General features: G+C 37.8%; 1 long non-coding RNA gene across 1 annotated transcript in view; it reads right to left on the reverse strand.

Annotated features, from left to right (window-relative positions):
* Nucleotides 1–1,748: 1,748 nt before the first annotated feature.
* Nucleotides 1,749–13,013, reverse strand: part of LOC134141580 (uncharacterized) — a 93,561-nt gene continuing 82,296 nt past the window's right edge. Inside the window, exons 4-5 of the long non-coding RNA XR_009958656.1 lie at nucleotides 3,309–3,448; nucleotides 1,749–2,427 (exon numbers count right to left, since the gene is read on the reverse strand). This is a non-coding gene — a long non-coding RNA (uncharacterized LOC134141580). The remainder of the gene's footprint in view (nucleotides 2,428–3,308; nucleotides 3,449–13,013) is intronic.

Here is a 13,013-nt window from a genome sequence, read left to right on the forward strand (position 1 = left end):
CTCTTTACCAGGCTCGGCAACCTGTTGGATTCCAGTCCCCTCATTCCAGTTCTTTCACGTGGATAAAGCAAGAAGGATTAAGCATAGTAGAAACTAGTTATTTAGAGGCACAGGACTTTTACAGGACAAAAAAGTCCTTACGTCTCTTATGCACAGTTTTGCTCTGTGTGGTTAGGAGAAAGAAACTCTTTCTCCCAGAGTAGCAGTAGAGCCATGTGGATGGCAATCGCAGCTGCTGCATCTCTTCTTCAGTGGACATTCACATTCGTCATCCATGTAGTCATGGACTGCTTTGATCCATCTGCTCTCTGATTACAAATCTTTCTTTTCTGTTCAGCAGAGGGTAAACTACATCAGGCTGTATAGTGATGTCCAAAAGTAAGAAATTCTGTCTATCATCTCAGGTTCCCCATGTCTTGCCCTGGCCTTTCATAACAAATTTTCTCTGGTTCCATTATCAGGGCCTTCCTTGGATTCAAACAAGTGTCTCTGAAGCTGTGGCCATCCTTTCTTCTCACACGGGTACCATTTAGCTTGCCCTGCAAAACCCTTTTAAAAGCCAAAGCACGGCTGCCTAAGCACTCTTGGTAAGGGATTTAAGAATTTGGCTAAGGTTTTCTTCCTCTTTTTTTCTTCCTGCAACCCTCCATTCTCACATCTAGGCTTTACAGTTGTGATTTGATAAAACATGCAAATTAAGCTCACTTTTTAGGTATTTGGAGTGGAATGTTAGCCTGTGCTTAAAATTGAGCACAGGTGTAGAGTTTTGACAGACTTATGATCAACACTCAGACAATAATCAGAATTGATGTCAGTTTATCAGGGGCCTGTGTAGCCTGCTGAAGTGCTCATGTTATGTATCAGCAGTTGTGTTCTGTGGATCACCTCAGAAGTTACTTTTTTCCTAGATCAGATAACAAAACCTATGGTTATAGTAATTAGTAATTATTGTAATTATTCTAAAAATAGCATTAAAATTCTTATTTTTACATTAAAAATGTTGCTGTAATGGTAGAATTTCCTCTAAAGAAAAAGACACATTTCATTAAAATTGAAAGGCATCATCAAGATTCTAAGCAGATTATTATAAAAATAGAACGGTGCTTTAAATCTTAACTTAGAGTCTTTTTTTTTTTTTTTTAATCAAGCCTTGGTTGTTTTTTCAGTTCATGAAGAAACTGAGACATGCAAATGGCATTTTTAGCCAGTAACTCATACATTTAGATTCTTGGGTTTAGGTTTTGGAAAAAATGCACCTAGTTGTTTTCTTATTACAATACTGCTGGTTTTGTTCACTGCTCCATGTTTTTCTTGGAATGTGGCAATATGTGGAATGTTTTAAATTAGGGGTTTTACTTTTTACCATCCAGTGTCTACTAAGTCCATCATCTAATTCTAAAATTGTGAAGCAGCAAACATACACTTCTAGTCAGCAATACATATATATTTTTACTCCAGAGAAATGCTTTTCTGTTCTAAGTTTACTGCAGAAAGTTTCAGAGACAAAAGAAAGGCCCATTGCCAAACCTAGATTTGCTTCTTTATAATAATACTTTAGGGCTCTTGAAATATCATAACTAAATATTGTAAACTACTGAGAAGTTTCCATCAAGGCCATAATCAGTAATAGCAGTTACTAAACTTCAGCTGATACAAAATCAGAATCTTTTGCACACAGATGTTTAAAATGAAATTATGGAATAAATGAAGGCATTAGATCGAATGCAAATACTAATCAAAGTCAGATTTTTACTCTTAATTATAAACAGTTTTTGAAATACAAGCCATGAATTATATTAAAAAGATACAGGATATAATCCGTGCTACTGCAACCCACTGCATATCTTACCACCCACAACAATCACTATTGTCTGCTGAATGCACATTTCTGTTTGGAATATGTTCTGACAAACACATTAACAGTGTTGAGAGAACCTCAAGAGGTTTGGGTTTAGGGTTTGGTTTGAATAAGAAACTTAATGTATGTTGGAATTATAATTTAATACTTACCTGAAGCCCTGGAAGGTTACCCATATGAATCTTAAAGCCAGAATGGTTGGTTTTGTGATTGGGTCATTGGGCTGGGTTCTGCTCCCAGGTCTGCTATGCATTTGGGCAAGTTACTTCATTATTGAGAGACCTCTAGTCCTAAATTTGGGGCTAATACCACAGTGTTTCACTGTTCCCTTTTATGTTTTTCTCTGTTTAGATTCCAGGAGCAGGAACTGTCTCTTACCATGTGTAAAAACAGTGCACAGAATTTCAGAGTCCCAATCACAACTGAATCTTTTAAGTACTACTATAAATACTACTAGCCATGCCTAAATGCTGCTTCTTTTCAGAATTAAAAAAAAAATCTTCTCTCTCCATCCATTATTTCTTCAGCAGTTCTGGATTCCACAGCTTGCTGTCTTCTCTAATGTTTTTCTGGAAAGAAAAAAAAAAAACGGATGGCTGTGAAGGTACAGACGTTTTTTCCCCATGTTTTAGAAGCCCGTAGTCAAAGTGGACTCTCATGCTGATGAAGAAGAAGGAAATCATTCCCCACCTGGTCTTTTAGAACCCTGTGAATTGGTTATTGTCTTGAAGACCACAGACTTGTACATCCCAGATTGCACTGAGTGTGTGTTTGAGCTGTCCCCTCCTGTTCATCTCTCTCCCATTTCCCTCAGGTAAGGGTTTATAATGGTTTACGCTCCAGTAGTTTCTAGCTATAGAAAGTTCTGAGCAGGTGCATGTGAAAATGAGGATAGTTCTCATCTAGGTAGCATGGCTTGATTATCTCTGGAACTGGCACTGGTGCACTCTCAGGGTGATGGGCAATAATACTATCTTATGGGTAACATATCTTTTTGTTTTCATCTGTTAAGAATCAAAAAAAAGACCAAAACATAAACACTCAGAGGGTCCAGCTGACAGGGTCGTGGGCAGGTGACTGAACTGCCATCTACAGCTATGGATATTTTATTTTGAAACACAACATAGATGGGAAGTTCTGCTCTTTGAAATCCTGTGCAGATACCTTCACAACAAGAGAAATTCTTAAAATTTCTCACTCTCCAAGCACCTCTGTGTCAAACCAGTCACCCATCCCTCTCTCCCTCTCTTCCAGCAATATTGTGTTTGTAGATAACGAAAAATAAAGATTTAAGGGTTTGGTTTGGTTTTAACATAAGACCATAGTTAGGAATAACAAAAGTCTGATGGTTTATAAGTAAGTTCTGTGAGTGACATGAGCCTGCTGTGTCTATTAATAGGACTAGTGTTACCTTGAACTGCTGTTGGACTGGATTTGTTACTAGACTTACCCTCATTGCACACATTGATATGTGGAACTTGGAAAATGAAATGAGCAGGTAAGATGGTACTCGTTCTGTTCTTCCTCATATTTATACTTGAACCTTTAGTCAGCTTATATAATGAGTAACAGCTGCAGAATAGGCAGGATCTATTAAAAAAAACAACAAAATGACACATTTCTGTAGTATTAACTAATGTTTTCATGTGTGCACACACTAGAGATGATTGTGCAGAAATACTTTCTACTGTGAACATTCAGCTTTTCAAAAACTTTGAAATAATCTGACTGTCAGCTGCTTCTCACTCGTGTTTTCTTGGGAGGCAGGGTTTTCAGCACACTCATCCAAATTGCCCCAAATAATTGAAGAAAATAAAATAAACTGAAAATGAAGATTTAAAACAACAACTTTATTCCTAATAACACGGTAGCTGATGGTTTTCCTTCCACAAAAAGAGTTACTTTTTCCCTTTTATAAGCCTATTCCCAGAAGGCCACTAGACAGATGATACTCATGTTTGGTATTATATTTTCCTTATACCACTTTTCAGATATCCATATTTCTGTCAGAAATGCCATTTGCAAATAGGATAGAAAGGATTTTTAAAGAACAATGTGAAACTTACACCCGCATTCAGACTCACAATTCACATTTGCAGAATTTATTGTATATCAAATAAATGTGTCTTTCATAAAGACACTGTTTTTTCTTTATAGAGCAATGATGCATGGAAATTTATTTAATCAAACAGTTCTTTGTGTTCATTTCCTATGATAGCACTAGTACAGTGGTTATTAGAATAGTATCATCTAAACCATATGGAAAATCTGGTTAGGAAGACAGCTGGTTGTTTTTCAGTGGGGCGTCATCACTTTACAAAAAAAGGTGAATTTCCTTCTTTGGAAACACATTTCAAGATGAAGTTTGCTCTCAGTACACAGCAGTCAAGGGTCTTTCAGCTCTGTACTGGAAGCCATACAGGTAGGCTTCTATACGTGAGCTGTAAAGTGCTGCTCAGTAAATGTTTCAGTTTCCAGACAAAGATCAGATTTTCAATACCAGTAAAACTGAAAATTTCAGTTAGTAGGTGAGCTACTTCATTCCAGTATCAATCTATAAGCAACTACCTACATACACCGGAGGAATTTGTGATAGTACTGTGGAGGGAGGAAAACATGGTAGAGATCTTTTCATTGACCAATACACAATTTCAGAAACGCAAAAATGCACACACAGGTGTGCCTAGTTTTCCCTGCTTGAAGCTAGCATGGTAGGCAAAGAGTATCACATCATCAGCCTACATGCTGGAGGTGAGATTCCAAATTCTGCCACTAAGCTTGGTTCCACATAAAACATGGTAACTTAAGCATGGTGAAGATCTGAATTTTATTAAGCACTGAATAACAAATGAGCCAAAGAGAATGTGAAACATGGGACTATGCTGCTCTCTGGTTTAGGGCACTTTGCCTGGGATGTGAAAAAACATAACCAGGTTCCAGTTCTTCTTCAACTTAATAAATAAATAATTATGCAAAATTGAATGGAAGCCTTGTCTTGGCAGGTGAGGAAAAGGTTTCCTCATTACATTTCCGAGAAAATGATACTCCAGTAAAAGTACCTAACCTTCGGCTGAAACAAAGCAGAGTTAAGAGCTTTTCTTCGAGGGGTGGGACTAAAGGCATAGCTGTTCCTTGGCATTTTACGTTAGTTAGTCTGGACAATTTCCTCCACCTTGCCTTCCTTAATCCAATTTACATTTTTTTGAATTTTACTCTTTGGTACTTAACTTAGCCCTTGCATTGTATCCTAAACTTCATATGTGTCCTTAGCTGTCATCCTAATCATAATGTATAATTTACTAGCTGCCAAAATATGTAGAAGAATTGTGTTAAAATAAAAAAGAAAGTTACAGTCATAAGTTTAATTTGTGATTCTCCCTGTGAATACTTTATGAAATATATATTCTTTTGATCTGGACATGTCAATTAATATTTGGCACTTGCACATATCTTAGAGTGCAGATGCCTCAAATATACTTTTTCAGTGTCCTTTGTGCTAAACAATGCAGAAGCACAGAAAAGAAACAGTTCCCACTTCAACAAAGTTCCCCTATATGCACACAAGGAAAACAATGAGAGGCAGCTGTACTGCATATTTCAGAGTTAGGTTACATTTGCTTTAAAAAAAAAAAGAAACACAGCTCCTTTTTTCATGCCAGAATCATGCTGCTAAGACACTGTAGTATCACAGTGGTTTTTCTATTACTATTTTTTAAGTAGGAGTGCAGTTGACACATCATTGGTTCCTTTTTGAGATTTCAGTGGCAAATGTTCAGACGCATTATACATGTGTTTTTGATTTTTTTTATATATAGTCTGATTACAAGATGAGGCTTCAGCCCGAAGATGCCTTCATTAATTAAATGATGTATCAGTTTAACTTAAACACACAAAATTTACTTACAGTACTATCTTTTTGCATGTTATCCAGAGTTTAAAAAAAAACAGGAGGTGGGAATGTAATTTTATTTTTGAAATGTAAGTAGAGCAAAGAAGGAGGTTGTGTCAGAATGTACTCACCAGTTCTGTTGTGGGCTAAAGAACTCAATTTTAAAAGGTCTTCTTGGGCTGTGGCTTTTGTTTTTTCCTACAAGGACTGGGGTCCAGTTGTCAAAGGCTTATGTTTTCACACTAGCGGTAGATAGACACAATGGGCAAACTAAAGGAGGTTTAGCCACCATGGCACTGTATGTCTTCTAGGGCCATAACTAGCTCTCACTGCTCCAGGGGTGCTATGACTATTATCTTACCTCCCAAGAGGCTTTATGAACTCCTGCTGCAGAAATCAGGGTACAGTTGTTGAAACCTACTAGCTGGCTGCAGGAGATTCTGAACACTTGGGGCTGGACAAGTTAGGGAGGCCACGTGACAGAGGATCACTCAGGCACTACTTCCATCCACTGTTCTCTGCTAGTAATACTGTCACAAAGGGCTGTCTTTTGATAGCTTGAGCTATCTCTTTCAGCTGTTGCAATGACCTCATGGTTAACCCCTTCACTTGCTAAGGCAGCAAAACATCTCAAGCCTTGGAATGCGAGTGGCTTCCCCCGTTCCTCCACTCCCCCCCCCCACCGTTCCCAAGGAGTCGGCTGTCAAAGAATAGACTGATACAAGGTGATTGATTTTTCATTACGTATTTTCTATGTTGATGTCCTAAAGAAAGACTTTTGTTTCTTGTATGTCTGTCTGTAGCATAGTAGTATTTATAACATATTTTGTTACATCAAGTTCTTCATAGGGTTTTCATGTTAAACTTCTCTAAAGGTACAGATCTTGATGAAGTTGCTGGTTCAGAATATCAAGTTGCTGGTCAAATGTCAAGGTGTAAGCCTCTTTAACATCACTGGTTAAGTATGCCTTGTTGGATTATTTAACATTGGGAATAGAAAATGTTCTTGAGCAGCATGCCATCGTGTTGAAAACAGTGCCCCTGTGTGATGTTGGTTCTCTGGTACCTAGAGTGATGCGAAGGAGCTCACACTTCAGTTGATGATTTGAAGAATGCTATTTTAGTAAAAACTGCACTAAACCACAGCCTTCTGGTATCTTATTTACTCAGTGCATAGCTGGACTCTGTTCTTAAGGCGGTTTCTGCATTAGAGCCTGTGACAGGGCAGTGTTCCATACATATCAGCAATAGGACTTAGCAAAAACTAAGCTGAGCCCTCTCACACTTGCTTGTTATACCTCTGGTAACTCTGTCCCTTTGGGATTTGTTACAGGAAGACAAAGGGGAATCTCTAGGCTGCCTTGCCAGTACTTTGGTGAAACACTTGCCTCCTGTCCCCTGTTCACAATTTCCACCTTATTTCAAGGACAGCTCCCATTAGGCAATCACTGAAAAAACTAACTCTTTAGACAGTTTTACATAATTGAAAAGTCACTCTTTCTTTCTTGCTCAGTTAACAAAGAAATGGAGAGCATTCCTATTTCAACTACAGGAGTGTCTTTGCAACCAGAATACAGACACTGAGATAGACACATCTTTTTCCTTCAGTAAGGGTGCTCTACCAGGCAGAAAGCAGCATAGAGGCGAAAAAGAACAGAAGAATAGGCACGAATGATAGTTTTTGAAACTTTCTGGGAAGAGGATGAAGGGGTGATGTGAGTGCTATACTGTTATCCAGATGATATAAAGTCTTCTCTAATGGGGACTCATTTGAAAATATGAGAACATAGCTGAAAACACGATCTAGAACTCAGCATTGCAAATTTGTATGGAAATGTCCAATGGCCTCATCCCTCAGCAACACAAACATGCCCATTCTGAGCGGTCTTTTTATAATCTCTTGAATCACATAGATTCAGCGGGCACCAAAGTCTTAATCTTGTTCTGTATCCTTTTTTTTTGGGGGGTGCGGGGGAGGTGGAACTGAGGTTAGAAGGCACCTCTAGTGATCATCTAACTCCCAGGCTCAAAGCAGGGTCAGCTAGAGCAGGCTGCCCAAGGCCATGTCCAGCTGGCCTTTGATGTCTCTGAGCATGGAGACTGCGCAGCCTCCCTGGGCAACCTATGCCAGTGTTTGACAACACTCATGATCAAGAGATTTTTTTCTTATGTTTAAGTGGTATTTCTTGTGTTGCGATTTGTGCCTACTGCCTCTTGTTCTGTCAATGGATGTCACTTCCCTCAGTGAACAAAAGACTGCCATCTATGCCTTTATTTCTGCCCCAATATGCTACTGCTTAGATTAATCAATACTAAGAATTACACTTTTTTTCTTGTAGGGAAGATGGATTACTGGTTTATTAAGCCCTAAATCTTGTGATAGATGTGAAGTAGTCTTTCTTTTCTCCTACCTTCTAATTCAGTGGAAGTCCAGCCCTGACCCCATCCTAAAAGCCATAAAAGAAGAACCACAGTAAGAATTGCTTTATACTAATATTGAATTAGGCATTCATTAAGGGTATGAAGCCTCTCCTCCTTCGTTAGGCTTCTCACTACAACCTTCTCCACTTGTCTTCTAGTAGCATTTCTGTGACAGGAAATAAATAGCATAGGCCTTCTCACAGAAGGCCACAGTCTGATCACTAGAGCTCTCTCCATGAGGAGTTATCATCTCAGGCTCCTATTCCCCCTGCTAACTATCAAATAGCTGAGCTATTTAAAAATTAAAATCATATTTTTTAAGTATCTGCTAAACTGAGATCTTTTCCTGGTAAGTTCACGGCTGGAGTTAATTTTTATAGCCAGGTTACCAAACAAAATGAAAATACCAGGGGTTTATAATGGAAAACTTAACACCACCTAAAGTATAATGGAGAAGGCATGCTGCTGTAATAATTCTTTTAAGCCTACTGAAACTAAGCAATGTTAATTATTAATCAAAAGCAAGGCATCCATTTTAAACATTTTTTTCAGGGAGATATGCTCATTTAATATCCTGCTACTATGTATTGCTTCTTTGCATCAGTAACTGTCATTCAAAGCCAGCAACCCATACATGACTGTGAGGACACGGATCAGAAACCATATCCACAATGCAGGTGACAGAACCTGACAAATACATTGAACCGATCAGCTGTGCAATCTCACTGTCTTCCATTGTGCCTCTTCCTCCTCATGTCTTTGCCTGTCCAAACACACCATATTTACACAAGCTGCTGTGGGCTTTTTCTGCGAATAGTTCAGTGAGCAGCCCTCTCACTGAACAGTGTAGCAAAGAATACCTAAGAAATACACAGTAGGCCAAAATTACATGATGTTTGTTTTAAACTCATGGATACCATGCAGCTTACTCTAAAGGCTATTTTGTTCCACAGAGTTCTTCTTATTTTTTAGCTTTTGTTGTAGAATATAAACAACAGTTTCAGTTTATGTCTACCTCTTACCTGGAGGAGGTAGACTTTGATATGTGACTCCTTACATCTGAAGAAGTATCATCTGGGGAGGAGAGGTGAAAAAAGCCCAATCATGGAATGACAACTGTAGTCAATAAAAGCTAACATGGATTTTAAAATGGCACACAGACAAAAGTTTTAGAACGTATGCTTAAAATGGTCTTATTTTAGTGTTCGTCTTCTCTTACTACAATCTTGGTCAGCATTCTGGAACGATATATTATTTTCTGTTCTCACTACAACCTTAAGGTTGCTGTGAATTAATTGTATGCTTCTTTCAGGCCTCATTATAGTCTTCGACACAAGAATGACTTTTCACAGAAGTGAGTGCCAGGATGTTCTGATTCTCATTGAATATTCTCATTAATCCATTCTTAGGACAAAGACTAATGATAAAGAATAAGCACAGATATTAATTATTTTATTTCTCATGGCAATTCTGGGGATGTAATGAGAATGGAATGATCACTGTTTTTTGGTTCTTACAGTAAGTTTTTTTTTTAAGTATAGAAAAATGTTCAAAATTAATTTATTCTTGTAATTAAACTGCGATAAGACCAGAAGCTTAAAACGCACATTAATTCATTCTGGTGCCAATTTTAAGGACCCAAACCTGTAAGTGCCAATTAGAGTGCACAGAGCAGAGGATACAGGCCAGTGCAGAACAGAGCATCACAAATGAATTTTTGGAAAATTTATACACAGAAATAAATAAAGAACAGTGTAGCTCCAAGATGATAACAAGAGGTAATAACATTACGTTACAGGTTATCAGTGTGTTGACACTTCTGTTCATTTCCAGTGAATCTTAAGTGATGGTAGTTGTGCACTGACAGCATTCTTTACAGTTACAAATGTCTTTCATCTCAATATGGGTGCCATACTGACTTTCACTGTAATTTGTAACAAGTAACAAAGAGTTAGACTGTGCCTCATCAGACAGTCTTGTTATCGAAGACAGCTAATGCTATATCACTGTTATTTTTGAAAAGCTTAGCACAGAATAAAATCCATACAGCTTTCATGACAGATCCATTGTTGGGCAAACAAGTAAGTGCTGGACACAGGACAAACACCATCACATACATTCGGAACAACATTAAGGAAATCTAGGTTGCTCAAGTTGTTCAGAAGAGTACTAGGCCCTGATCAACAAGTTGCCTCAGCAGTTTGAGATGTGTAGATAGAATGCTATAATCAAAGCTAGATTTCATTCAGGTATTAGAACTGTAATCAAGAGAGGCAGATCCATTTGTCAGGTAAGTCATATGGCCCTCATTCAGCTAAGTTCATCCAAAGCAGTAAACTGAAACTGAGCCTGTATTTAAATCTTGGTTTATTCAGTGCAAATCTAACTTTGACTCCAGAGAGCACAAACTGGATCTTCTGCACTGATGCCTTTGGTCTGCAAAATGAAAATGAAAATAATAAATTTATTTTACCTGCCCTAGCCATTCAGGATGTAAAGTCTAAAAGGAAGAGAGGTAGTGTACACACTGTTCCTAATTTTATTTTGGTTTTGTTCATGTTCCTTTGTTGGATTTTCAGGAATACTCCAGCAAGCTTGTTGAGGAATGGGAATGTTCACCTATTCGTTGAATTTGGAGTTTGATATAAGTAACACTAAGAGTAGTGGAAGCCTTGAAGGCACCCATGTGCTTATGTGTAATGCTATAATCACAAAATTCTGAAATTCAGCAGTATCTTGATCACATTTAAAACTTAAGATATTTTTTTTCATCCACTTAGGAAACAGAATCATAGTGCATGACCCATTTATTTAATCAAAACAGCTCAAACATCAGTTTGTACAGGCTACATATTTGCATTGAAAAAGCCACAGACCAAAAACTTACTTTCCGAATAATTTCTAATTATGAATACATTGAAGAAAATTGTACTTTGCAGCCAGAAAAGGGGTGGAGATACGCAAAGTATTGTTACAGCCAAATCTAACTTCGCATCCATGCCAGAAATTTCCCCAATTTCTGAATAGTGTGATATGCACGCCAGAGTTACCTCTGATGTTATTTTATTGATTACCATTTGAAATGCTTTCTGTGGTGAATGTCATTTTGTGTCTTTTCATATATATTCTGTTGCTAATAAAAACACCATGAGAAGGCATTAAGTAGAGTGCTTTCCCACAGTACTGTAGCACTAACTAGGAGAGGCCAAACCAAGTGTGCCTTTGGGAGTAGGTAGAGAATTCACTGGGACAGGTAAAAGCTTAGAAGATTTTGCAACAGTAGATGCCAAAGACTATGAGAAATATTTTTTGTTTATAAGTGAGTAGTAGTTGAAATAAAAATTTCAAACTGGAAATTAAATTTTAAACAACGTAAGTGCCTCAGAGAACCAGGCTCTAAAGCAGTCCCTTAATGGGACTCCAGCACAGCCTTTATTTTTTAATGTGAAGAAGGGAAAGGATTTGTCATTAAACTTTAAAAATAATCAAAACAAAAATGCTTTTTGTTTTTGTGGGCTGGCAGTGCTACTAAGAATGATTGTGTTACTTGGGTGGGTGTCCATCGGTGAGGAGAACTTCTAACAGGAGCTAGATCCAAATCCAAATTTAAGCTTGCCTTGGCTTTCCTGAAATCTGTAGTTTTTCACTTACGCAGAACTGCATGTCTGAATTATCTGCTCTTTAAACAGTAACATCTTAACCAATGGTTTGTGTATAGGCTTTTATGGACTTACTGCTTTTAGAATATGAAATAAAAAATGGCATGCAAGACAATTGTGTTAAATGGAAGACCAACACTTGTTGTCATTCCTAGGATTTGCTGTGAGAAGTATAACACACTTTAATATAAATAATGAACATTTTTATGCTAGACAGTTACCCAATTCAGTACAAACCTGAGGAAAACTTAAATGGCCATCCTCCCGCTCTGGTAGCCAGGTGTCAAAATTTTCTACCTTGCATAAAGTTTGCAAAGAAGGGAAGATGTTACCACTTTTTGCCTTCCTTCTTTTCAGTTTCCCTGAGTAATGCAGCTGTTGTAGTAAGTAGAAACATAAAGAATAGAAACAGAAGATAAGGCACTTACAGCACTGAGGAAATAATGTCCATTCATAAAACACAAAGCAAGCCAGTCTAAGATCTCTGGAGTAATCCTTAATGTTGGTGGCCCCAAACATCAACATCAAAGCTGTTAATAGAGTAGGGTATCTTTTAAACCAAATCTTTAGGCCCTGTTTTAACTACCTCTACACCAATAATGAGAACTAAATGAAAATAAATGCCTAAGCAATACTCCTTGATCCACACAAGGTTTAATGTATGCTGATTAGCATCAGTAATTCCAGCAACAAAGTTACGTCTTTCTGCTCATCACTGGTGGACCTGTTCTCGCAGTATTGCTGCTGCTTACTTTAGTAAGAAAAGTCATTCAGAAGTTAAAGCTGTGAGTGAATGTACTGTGGTGTACATAGTGCATAGTTCCCATAAACTTAGCACGCAGGAATTTATTTCAGCAGCTACAGCTTTCAGTGGTTCATCAGTTTTGTTTTGCATGAATGTAATACACCTCTTAGCCACCAAAAGCTTACAGTACAGGACTTGTACTGAAACAAAACGAGCACTGTAACAGCACTCACATCGTGCTCCTGAAGAGGGGTGGAAAAAACCCTGGTATTTATTTCAAAGTTTTCCAAGCAGTTCAATGGAGATGTAGATCCCTGAACATCTTTACAGCAATGTTAACATCCTGGTTGCACAAGGTTAGTAAAATTACAGTTTCAATAATGCAGCTCTGATTATGTAATACAGTGATGCCTCCTCCTTTTTCACTCTCTTAAAAAAGAC

Source organism: Rhea pennata, chromosome 5 (genome assembly GCF_028389875.1).
Source record: "Rhea pennata isolate bPtePen1 chromosome 5, bPtePen1.pri, whole genome shotgun sequence".
In the NCBI taxonomy this organism is placed as follows: Eukaryota; Metazoa; Chordata; class Aves; order Rheiformes; family Rheidae; genus Rhea; species Rhea pennata.